General features: G+C 41.4%; 1 protein-coding gene across 5 annotated transcripts in view; it reads right to left on the reverse strand.

Annotated features, from left to right (window-relative positions):
* LOC132955687 (RNA binding protein fox-1 homolog 3-like) overlaps positions 1-8,971 on the reverse strand; it is a 548,807-nt gene extending 539,836 nt beyond the window's left edge. For all 5 annotated transcript variants that reach the window (XM_061028634.1, XM_061028638.1, XM_061028637.1 and 2 more), the window contains exon 1: positions 8,737-8,971. The gene's annotated coding sequence lies outside the window, so the exon portion shown is untranslated. The remainder of the gene's footprint in view (positions 1-8,736) is intronic.
* Positions 8,972-9,809: the final 838 nt, after the last annotated feature.

Raw genomic sequence — 9,809 nt, forward strand, 5'->3', positions numbered from 1 at the left:
TGTCTGTGGCTATGAGCCAAACATCTCTTACCAGGGCATCAGACTATCCCTCTCTCTCTCTCTCTGAAACACACACACACACACACACCCAAACACACACTGCATGAATGAATTCAATACATTTTCCTTTCATCTTCACGCATATTTATACTCACTGCAAACCCACATGTCTGATCTGTAAACAGCTAATGGGGAAGCTGTGGCTGCAGATACATCTCGTGTCCATATGTCTAAATGACAGAGAAACCAGTCAAACTTGTTGATCCTTTTTTGAAAGCAGGTGTCAGTTTGACATAATTATGGATACAACCTTTGCAGAAGACAACCACATCTGTTGTTTGATTTAAAAAACAACACTTGCCCTGAAGTAAAAATGTTGCCTCTCTTCAAATATAAAGTCAAGAGAAAATAGTAAAGAGACTCGATGGATAAACTTGTATACATCACAAGCTTCCACACGGAGTCTAAAGACTGAATGAAGTAAAATAAAAGTCGCTCATCGAACAAGCAAACATGTCACACCAGAATTAAAAGCAGGAACGTTATTAATGTGAGTAACTTGGCCAAAGGGGATTTAGATAGACTTCATCAAAAAAGCAGCTTGTCCTGCCCGTGATTATTACACTGCATGGCTTCAGGCAAAGCTGGAATTATTCTCTGAGCTTTGTTCCATCAAAGTAACAACAAAAAGAAACAGGAGGTATCCACAGTTCATCCCAAGTTTAATAAAGTTAGACGGATAATTATTGGAATCGTGACTGAAATCAATACATGAATACTGGGACCAGTAACCCACTTGCGAGCTTTTAGCTGGTGCTGGTTGTATTGCAACCAATTATTCTACCACCAATCACATGTTCATGCACTTAAAGAAAACTGGAATACAGCTTTATGTTTTACAGCTTTTCTTCATTTAACCCTGATATTTATCTCTACGGTCAGTGTCAATCGCTTCTGATAACTCATTTGCCCTCCTCCCCCATAACAATGAGCAGGTAACGAGCAGCGGTGTTGTGATGTATCAGGTTGAGCAAGAAAATCGAGCCTTTTTAAATAGGTGATGTAGTTGTGTTTTCTTCTGTTATATTACTGAATAATAGCATGCAAATTGCATTAGATAAAACAACACAAGTGAAAGTTAAACACATTTTTTCTTATTTTTCTTCCTCACTCATTTTGGGTGCCCCCCCCCCCCCTATCATTTTCCTATACGGCCCTGACTGGGACTATCAAACCTTCTAAAGAAAAGTTTAGAAACCTGAAGACAAAATGAATTCTTTTAACCTGGTGTCAATGTAAAGGACGTTCCTGGACAGAACCCGGACCCACCTTTGACCTGCAATTACGTGCGAGGACAAACTATTACAGAGCGAGCTCGCAGGCGAAAGGGAATCAAATGTGGAGCTTTAAAAATAAAAATGCACACGATGAGATCCTCCGCTGACCCTCTGTGTTTCAGAGAGTTCTCCTGCACCCAAAGTCACTTTCAGTAAATCTCTGTAATATACTCGGGGAACATGACTTGATGGGAAAATGAGCTGAACTGGTGTGTTCGGCTGACAATTTACAGCCATTTGCCAAGCTCGCTTTATCGCTGGAACAGCTCGTACATCCAGCCGTTCAGTGTTCTGCACTTTTCCTCTGCAGCCGCTTAGTTTCTACTTTTTGGGCATCGACACAGATGATCTACGGAGACCGACGGAGGTGATGTCTGAGGCATGTTAAAGAGATGTTTGTCATTCAGTTGTAATTATTGACAGTGATATCAAATCATATTTAAAAGTTGATTGTTTTATTTTCAAAAGATGGATTTAATTTTAAACTTTTGAGGGTCTAAAAGAAAAAGAGGTGCATTGTGTCAGCCTGCAGCCACAAAATGGACCAGAATGACTACAATGTAAGCCTCCAAAGTGAAATGCATCCAATCAAACTGTGGCTCAGTGGTAGAGTCGGTCGTCTCTCCACCGGGAGGTCAGGGATCCCCAGCTCCTGCAGCCACATGTCAACGTCACCTTTGGCTAGACACTGAACCCTAAATTGCTCCTGCTGCTTCGTCGATGATATAAATGTGTATGAAATGGATTAGCTACTACAGATGAACACTTTACATTATTATCTAAACTAAAAGTGTTGATTGATTCTCTAAGGCTGACAACTTTATAGGCATGATCTCTGAGTAAAAAACATTTTCGTTCGAGAGTAAGGCCAACTTCACATCGTGTAAAGTGCGTGACAGCTGCAGCACTGGACAGCTTGCGTCGTCATGGTATTCATAAAGGGAGTGTGTGTGTGTGTGTGAGTGTGCGCCTTCAGCATTGAGGTCTTGTGATCAGCCCTTCCCTACAAGTTTAACATTAATAAAGGCCAATCCATATACATAATATATTTCTATAACATTTCTTGCTGCTTTATACATTTCAATAAGATTTATTCTGTACAGGAATAAGTAAAGAGGAGTGTGCTGAATTGTATACAAGATAGATTGATGGATAGATAGATACTTTATTGATCCCGAGGGAAATTCAAAGCATCCAGTAGCAGGTTACAAAGACGTACATGACATGAAACATTTGTTGCAAATTAACCACAAAACCGACGCCCCCCCCTCCCATACATATATATTAACCCGAAAAAAAGATTTAAAGAATCCCCCTAGATGTATCAAACTTAAACAAGGAATAAGCATGAATGAAATATGAATATTAATCCCTCTTTACCAGTTCACTTGCCGTAAATAGGGATGGTTTCAGGGGTCTGAAGTTTTGGTAGCGGCTAACCTAAAGTGGACAGTCAAGGGATTTTTTTTGCACTTTTGCATTGGCTTTATTTATTTTTCTCATCGGAGTTTGCCGCTTGTTTAGAACACACAGTTTACCATCTGCCCTGGAAATAGGCGAGCCTCATATTCTCCATAATTTCTGTGTTGAGATGCTTCAACAGCAGTGTGAAGGCTCTGACCTGTTAATATGCACGTCAAAAAAAAAAAATGAAGATGTAGCCTTCCACAACTTCTCACGCTGCCTGTGTGAAGTTGGGGTAAGAACTTTTTTTTAAAACCAAAACCAGCTTTTGTATTTAATTTTTACATTTTTATATTTGTGACCCACTGAAAACAGCTCCTCAACCCACTTTTTGGTTGCTAGGTAAACATTTTTTATGTTGTTCTTTTGTGATACATCTTAACTAACACATTTTTACTCTGTCAGATTGCATAACAACCCGAGCCTTTACTTCTAGTGTTCAGTTTGATCCGGCTCTTTAGCCCCAAAGATTACATTGCAGCTGTCACAGGCCACGATGCTGCTACTGGCTGAAGCAAACTGGAGAAATGTCAGAATTTATTTTATTTTATTCCTCTCATTAAACCCCAAAAATATGTGGAAAAAATGGCCAAGATTTATAAACCTCAGAATCCATCTTTTATCTCTAAATAGAGCAAACTTTGTTCGGTGCACCAGATTCCTTTGTGTCCACATGGATTTTAAAGAACAAGAAACAACATGGATGCAATGGTTTTTTTCTTGCCATCTTTTAAATCATTTTTTTGGGATGTTTTCTGAACTAAAGCCCAGCTGCTATTGAAGGTGCTGGCAAAGCTCGCCGCGCCAGAGAATTCAGAGAAGCGAGCTGCGGAGGAAAAATATTTTGGAAGCGAGAGTGTTTGCTGTGATTTGCTGAACACCTGTTTCTGAATAACTCCAGCCCGCTCGCTACAAAAAAAACCCCTCTCTGAATGCGTATTAACGGTTCACGGCTCCGTTAAAGCCCTTGTTCACATGCAAATCCCGCTCCCGCTCTCTTTTGAAAGCTTCCCGTCGCTGCGTTGTCTTCACCAACACACACACACACACACACACACACACACACACACACACAAACACACACACGTTTTGTTGGGGACTTGTCACTATGTTCTACATCGATGTCTCTCTCTCGCGCTCTCTCACTGTCTCTCATCTTTTTCTCCATCCATCTCTCATACTTGTGTAGAGGAGGATTAGGCCTCAGGAAAAAAAAGACTTATCTGTGCTGTCAGTACAGCACAGCAGACAATACGACACACACAAACACACTGAAGCACATTCACTTTTATACCAACAGAGATGCTCACTAAAAACAGCTTGTAGGTGCAACAAGCTATAGTAGTGATACAATTCATCGTGGGCTAGGATAACAACTCTGCTTAAAGAGATTAGGCGGGTGTGAAATACTGTACCAACCCCACCAACACGATGCAAAATGCTTTATTTTGAAGAAAGCACTGCATGCTGTGGGTTTGGTATGCATGAGGGCGGTACTGCCTTCAAAAGGGGGAAAACTTTTGTGAGCGGCGTCCGACTCTGACAGTCAAGGAAAGTGTGTGATAAATTACCGAAGTAGTTGAAGGGTAAAAGTGTAATGTTCTCTAATGAAAATGGATGTTTATGAGGAAAGAGAAAGATGTGGATGGAATCTGTCGTTCACAATGAGTTGTTATTGTAGACATTATCGTGTGATGATGATGAATCAGATGGCAATTAGACTGTCAAGGTTTGTTCTCAATTAGTTCTCATTCCAAGCAGACAGACACATTTTTCATTCAAACATCAAACTTCATTCACTGCTTTTCAATGTTCTCATATTGACTTTTTTAATTAGTTTTTGCGAGCATGTTCAAAACAGACAGTTTGCTGTACCCACATGTTCACATATCAACGCTGTTCAATGACAGGTGTCTTTCATTACAGTTTGTGAGATGAACCATAATGAAAATAAAACGACTTTTACGACTTTTAGGTTTGAAACTAAAAGGAGGAAATATTTCATTTTTATTTAATGTTATTAAGGGAAATTAGAAAAAAATTGCACTGGTATATACGACAAATCAAAAAAGGAAAGCTCAACCCTAAGCGGATGCTGGATCCAAAGACAAGAATAGGTAATGAGAAGCAAACAAGATCTCCACACCAAGAAGCTCCCTCAAGCTGCGGAAACGTCACTTATTAATAAATCCTTCAAACAGGAGCTTCTTGGTCAATCAATCAATCAGTCATTGTTTGTATAGCGTCAATTCATAGCAAGTGTTATCTCAAGACGCTTTACAAAAGAGCATGTGGGATAATGTGCAGGCAGGATTTCACGTTTGTATTCCTCGCGTTCCTGTTGTCCGCACTTCCTTGCTGCTGAGCTGGAGGTCGGAGCAGGCCGTGCATGAATGAGGAAGGCGGTGGTTTAGGGGACGACACAGTCCGATGGTGTGCGGCTCTTGTTTGCTTCTCTTTACCTACTATAAAAGTCGAAATCTGTTTCTATGGGTCTCCCCGAGGGAAAAAAATATTTAAAACGTCTTACTGCCTCATGATTTCCATTGCGTTCAATAACGTCTACAATGTGCAGTTTCTGTGCAGATGTGTAGCTCTTTCTAGAGTCTGTTTTCGTCATGTGGAATTAGAAATCTTGCTAGCTTACTTTTTTATTCTTTTTCTTTGATAAGCGCCCCATTAGCACCACTGGCTATTCTACCAGTACAGTGGTTGAGCTCTCAGCCCATTGTTGCATTGACAGTCAAGTGAAGTATGACCCACAGCCCAGGCCCAATTTACCAAGGATCCCACTGCCCACCTCCGCTGCTCTCTTGTTGTCTCTAGTTGAGGCGTCTTTTCAATCAAAGCAGCACTCCACGAGGTTTCATTTTACCACCCATTCCTTAAATGTATCACGTCCAGGTTACTATGTATCCTAACTCCCTTGTGATACTCAATAAATGGGGGTGAATTGTCATCCGTGTCAGAGCGCGTGCAGTGGGTGATGGTGGCGGTTAAACTTGCAGTCATGATGGCGTCTCAGCATTGGTATATTTCTCTCCTGTTTTATAGGACGCAGCCCATTTTTTAGACATTAATAGGTATTGAAAGTGCGTCTTATACATCAGATTTTACAGTGATAATGAGAACATCAACGTCAGTCTGGCATACAGTCTAAAAAAATGACAGTGGTTATCTACATCTGTTAGTCTGTGCAACAATAAAGCACTACTTTTTATGCACTGGGAGGAAAGAAATTTACATGACTCCAGATATTTTTTTTTCACCTTAACTCTTTGAATTCAACTGTTTATAAAGCTTATCGTATCTGAAGTCTGCCATTGGGCGAGAGGCGGGATACGTCAATCACAGGGCCAGCATACAGAGACAAACAGCTAGACGCACTCACATGCACACCTACGGGAAATTTTGAGTCTCCAATTAACCTAACGAGCATGTTTTCAGACAGTGGAGTACCCGGAGGATGCAAACCAGGCATCTTCTTGCTGTGAGGTGGCAGCGCTCACCACTGCACCAATGTGCCCTTGTCAAACTTTGAAACATTTTTTTTTAGAAATTGATACAGTATCACATAACGTGATATCTCTATTTTTTTCTCACACTCTAATCAACAGACACAAATCATCATGGAGGATCAACATGCCAGTGTTTGACCCTCACAGTCAGACCTCTAAAGAACACAAACACACAGCATGTAACACACACTATGGACCCACAGTAGTGCTCTTTCACTTGTATCGAACACTGCCTGGCCCCTCGTCCTCCAGAAGAAGAAAACAATGGAGCACACTTTTCTCCCGGCTCTGCCTCCATACAGCAGCAGTGTGTCCTGATGCGTTGCTTGCTCCATGCTGAGAAGCCTCTTTGATGTAGACACACCCAGCCCGAGTGTCACCCACTAAATCCTTATTGTGTGAGTAAATCCCGACAAAAGCCACAGATATCCTACCCCCCCGACACTTCCCTCCAGAGCCTGGTGGCCCCCAACTAATGTTTCCTGATCCTCCAGAAACACCCTCTGTGACACTCACACACACAAACACACTTGAATCTGTGCAGAAACCCACGGAAGCCTTTTGCCTCTTTCACAGTCAGTTTTTGATTAAAGTTCAATTTTGTTTGCAAATGAAAACACATTTTATCTATGAGAATGAGGTGTAGACCGGGCATGTTTTTTAACCAGGGCATGTTTTTTTGTTAAAATACCTCCTTACAATTGTTGTACCTCTTGTGATTTGTTACTGCAGTGGTGCATGTTGCACTCTCAACGGGGTTTAGGTTGCCTGCTCATCTCTCACCCATGCATTTTTTCCACTCTTCTTCAAAAAATATACATTTCTTCACACAGGCGTTGTGCAATATTTTACTAATCTGTTTCTTTTTCGTAGTTGGTTCTATGTAATGCTGCCTGGCTGTTCTATAGTTATATGATTGAAACGCAGCTGTTAGAGGCAAAATAGTTTTCAAGACAAATTTTCCCTTTAAGGAAAATAAAAAATGTATTTTTTTAAAACATTGTATTCTCACACCAGGAAAAAGTGCAACATCAACATTATAATGGTAACCCACATGTTCTGATGGTCAGATTTAATCATCTTTTGCCTGTATAAAAGTAGCTGAAATAGATTTAACATGTCCAATGTCACGTAGCAGATGACACATAACAATATCAGTTCTGCATTGAAGTTTCGTCTGATTCTGACTTCATTGCATCCAAAAAACAGAGCAGACAAAAGCCACAGGGAAGCCAGAAGAAAGAGACGACTTTCCAGAAATAATTACTGTGAGTGAGGAAGGGGCGGAAAAAAAAGAGAAAGAAATGGCAGCAGTTATCATAATCCCTCTTTTTAAGAAGTTATCATAATCCCTCTTTTTAAGTTCTCTCCTCGCCCGCCTGCCCGCCTCCCTCCTAACCTCCTCTCTCTGCCGTCCCCAGCATCAACATTTGGTTTAACAATACCCCTCTGGTACATTCTCGTTTTTTTAACACTCTCTGAGAGAAGTGCAAACACTGAAATGAACGAATCTTATCTCGCTGTGGAGAGACTGTTACAGTAAGTGATTCCAGCCTTCCTTCTGCTTTTTTTTTTAGGTGCTGAGCGGGGGAGTGTAGAGATATGTTTCTGGACAAGTGTTGGGAAGTACCACTTTATATAGATATATTTATATATATATATATATATATATATATATATATACATGTATATATATATATATATATATCACACCTACATGTCCAAAAACACAACAGAAAGAATAGTGTGTAAAATGGATAATAAAGCCGAACAATCCTGAAGCAGATGGCCGAAATGACAAAAAAAGTAAAAACACACCACACTGTGAAATTGTCCCGTCAGCAGAAGGGTGTCCGTGATCTGCAGCTCACTCATTGTGTTGGTTTCAGGTGGATGCATGTGTGCAGACCACTGATTTCAGTCATGTGAAACCCGCTTAAGCCAACATGTTACACGCACAAAATTGAAAGAACTACGAGAAGTGAAAGAAAACCCTGTGATCAAGAGATGAGACAGAAGCTGAAACGCTTTAAGTTCCGGAGAAACAGAAACATACAATATACATTTGCAATGCAAGCGTATCTGTGACTTGAGGTGGACGTTTTTCAAGCATAAATGCACCAAAAACTCGGATTTCTTTTGAGAATCTCACACACACACAACATCACACACATGCTGGTTCACACGGCAACATCCTGCAGCCTCACACTGACGAGCACCATGTGATTCCAGCCAACAATTTGAAAGTGATCCTGTGCATCTTTTTGCATGCGTTTCTACTGTACTCCTGCTGTCTGCTGTGCACACTGTCCTCCTGTCTACTGTACAACGCACGGACCAGTTCAGTTAGTTAGAAAGCAGCTTCTTCAGTAGTGAGTGAATGAAGAAAAAGCATGTATACAGAGTACAGTACTCACGGTGGTGAGGAGTGTTGCTTTTCTCTCAGTCCGCTGAGTCCTGCTTCTGGATGTCTCTCTATCTCTCTTCCTCTCTCTCACTCTACCTCTTATTCTGTATCTCTCTCTCTCTCTCTCTCTCTCTCTCTCTCTCTCACTCTGTTTTTCACTGCGATCACAGCTCTGGACACACACACCACACACAGCAAACGCACACTCTACTCTGTTGTAGCGGTCTGCCGAACGAACTGCTCTGAGTGAGAGATGAGAGAGAGAGAGTGAGAAAGAGAGATAGAGAAGAAGAAGGAGGAGGGGGCATTAGAGAGAGAGGAGAAGGAAGGCGAGTTTCATGTGCATGTATGTGTGTGTGTGTTTGGTGTGTGTGTGAAGGGATCCGCTTGGTGTGGGTTGAGCGGGTGAGCTACAGTAGAAAAGCTGGTGCACTGTGCAAGCCAGAGAGTGAATAAAAAAAACACACACACTTAACATGCCACATTATAAATGCACATTGATGTGGATGCAGCTGTAAGTGGCAATGCAAACACTGAGCAGAGCTGTGCATGGTAATGTGTGGTGTGCACACAAACAGTCACAAAGAGACGCTCACACATGCCACTAAACACATCACAAAGCCAGCAGGGGCTTTAAAAGAGAAAGGAGGATGAGATCGAGGGCTGAGAGATGAGGCAAAGACCTGATGTACGTATGTGTGTGTGTGTGTGTGTGTGTGTGTGTGTGTGTGTGTGTGTGTGTGTGTGTGTGTGTGTGTGTGTGTGTGTCTTTCACTGAGACTTAACTCCACACACCATGACAGGTGCGGACCCTCAGAGGAAACAAACCCCCCTGCATGTTCTTCTTCATCCTTCTCTCTGATCTCGTCACCTCCACCGTTGTTCATCAATGACTCTCCTCGTCTTCTTTGCAAGCTGCATTATTTTATTGATTGAACCATTATCCCTTATTTTTGCCAACCTATCATTCTTATGATATATATTGTGGAGTAAAAAATACTCCAAAATGAAAGTGAATTCAAACTCCCTCTGTTTTTGTTGTTCTCAGGTCTGTGTTCACATGGACGGGATGGAGCATGTTTA

Source organism: Labrus mixtus, chromosome 21 (genome assembly GCF_963584025.1).
Source record: "Labrus mixtus chromosome 21, fLabMix1.1, whole genome shotgun sequence".
In the NCBI taxonomy this organism is placed as follows: domain Eukaryota; kingdom Metazoa; phylum Chordata; class Actinopteri; order Labriformes; family Labridae; genus Labrus; species Labrus mixtus.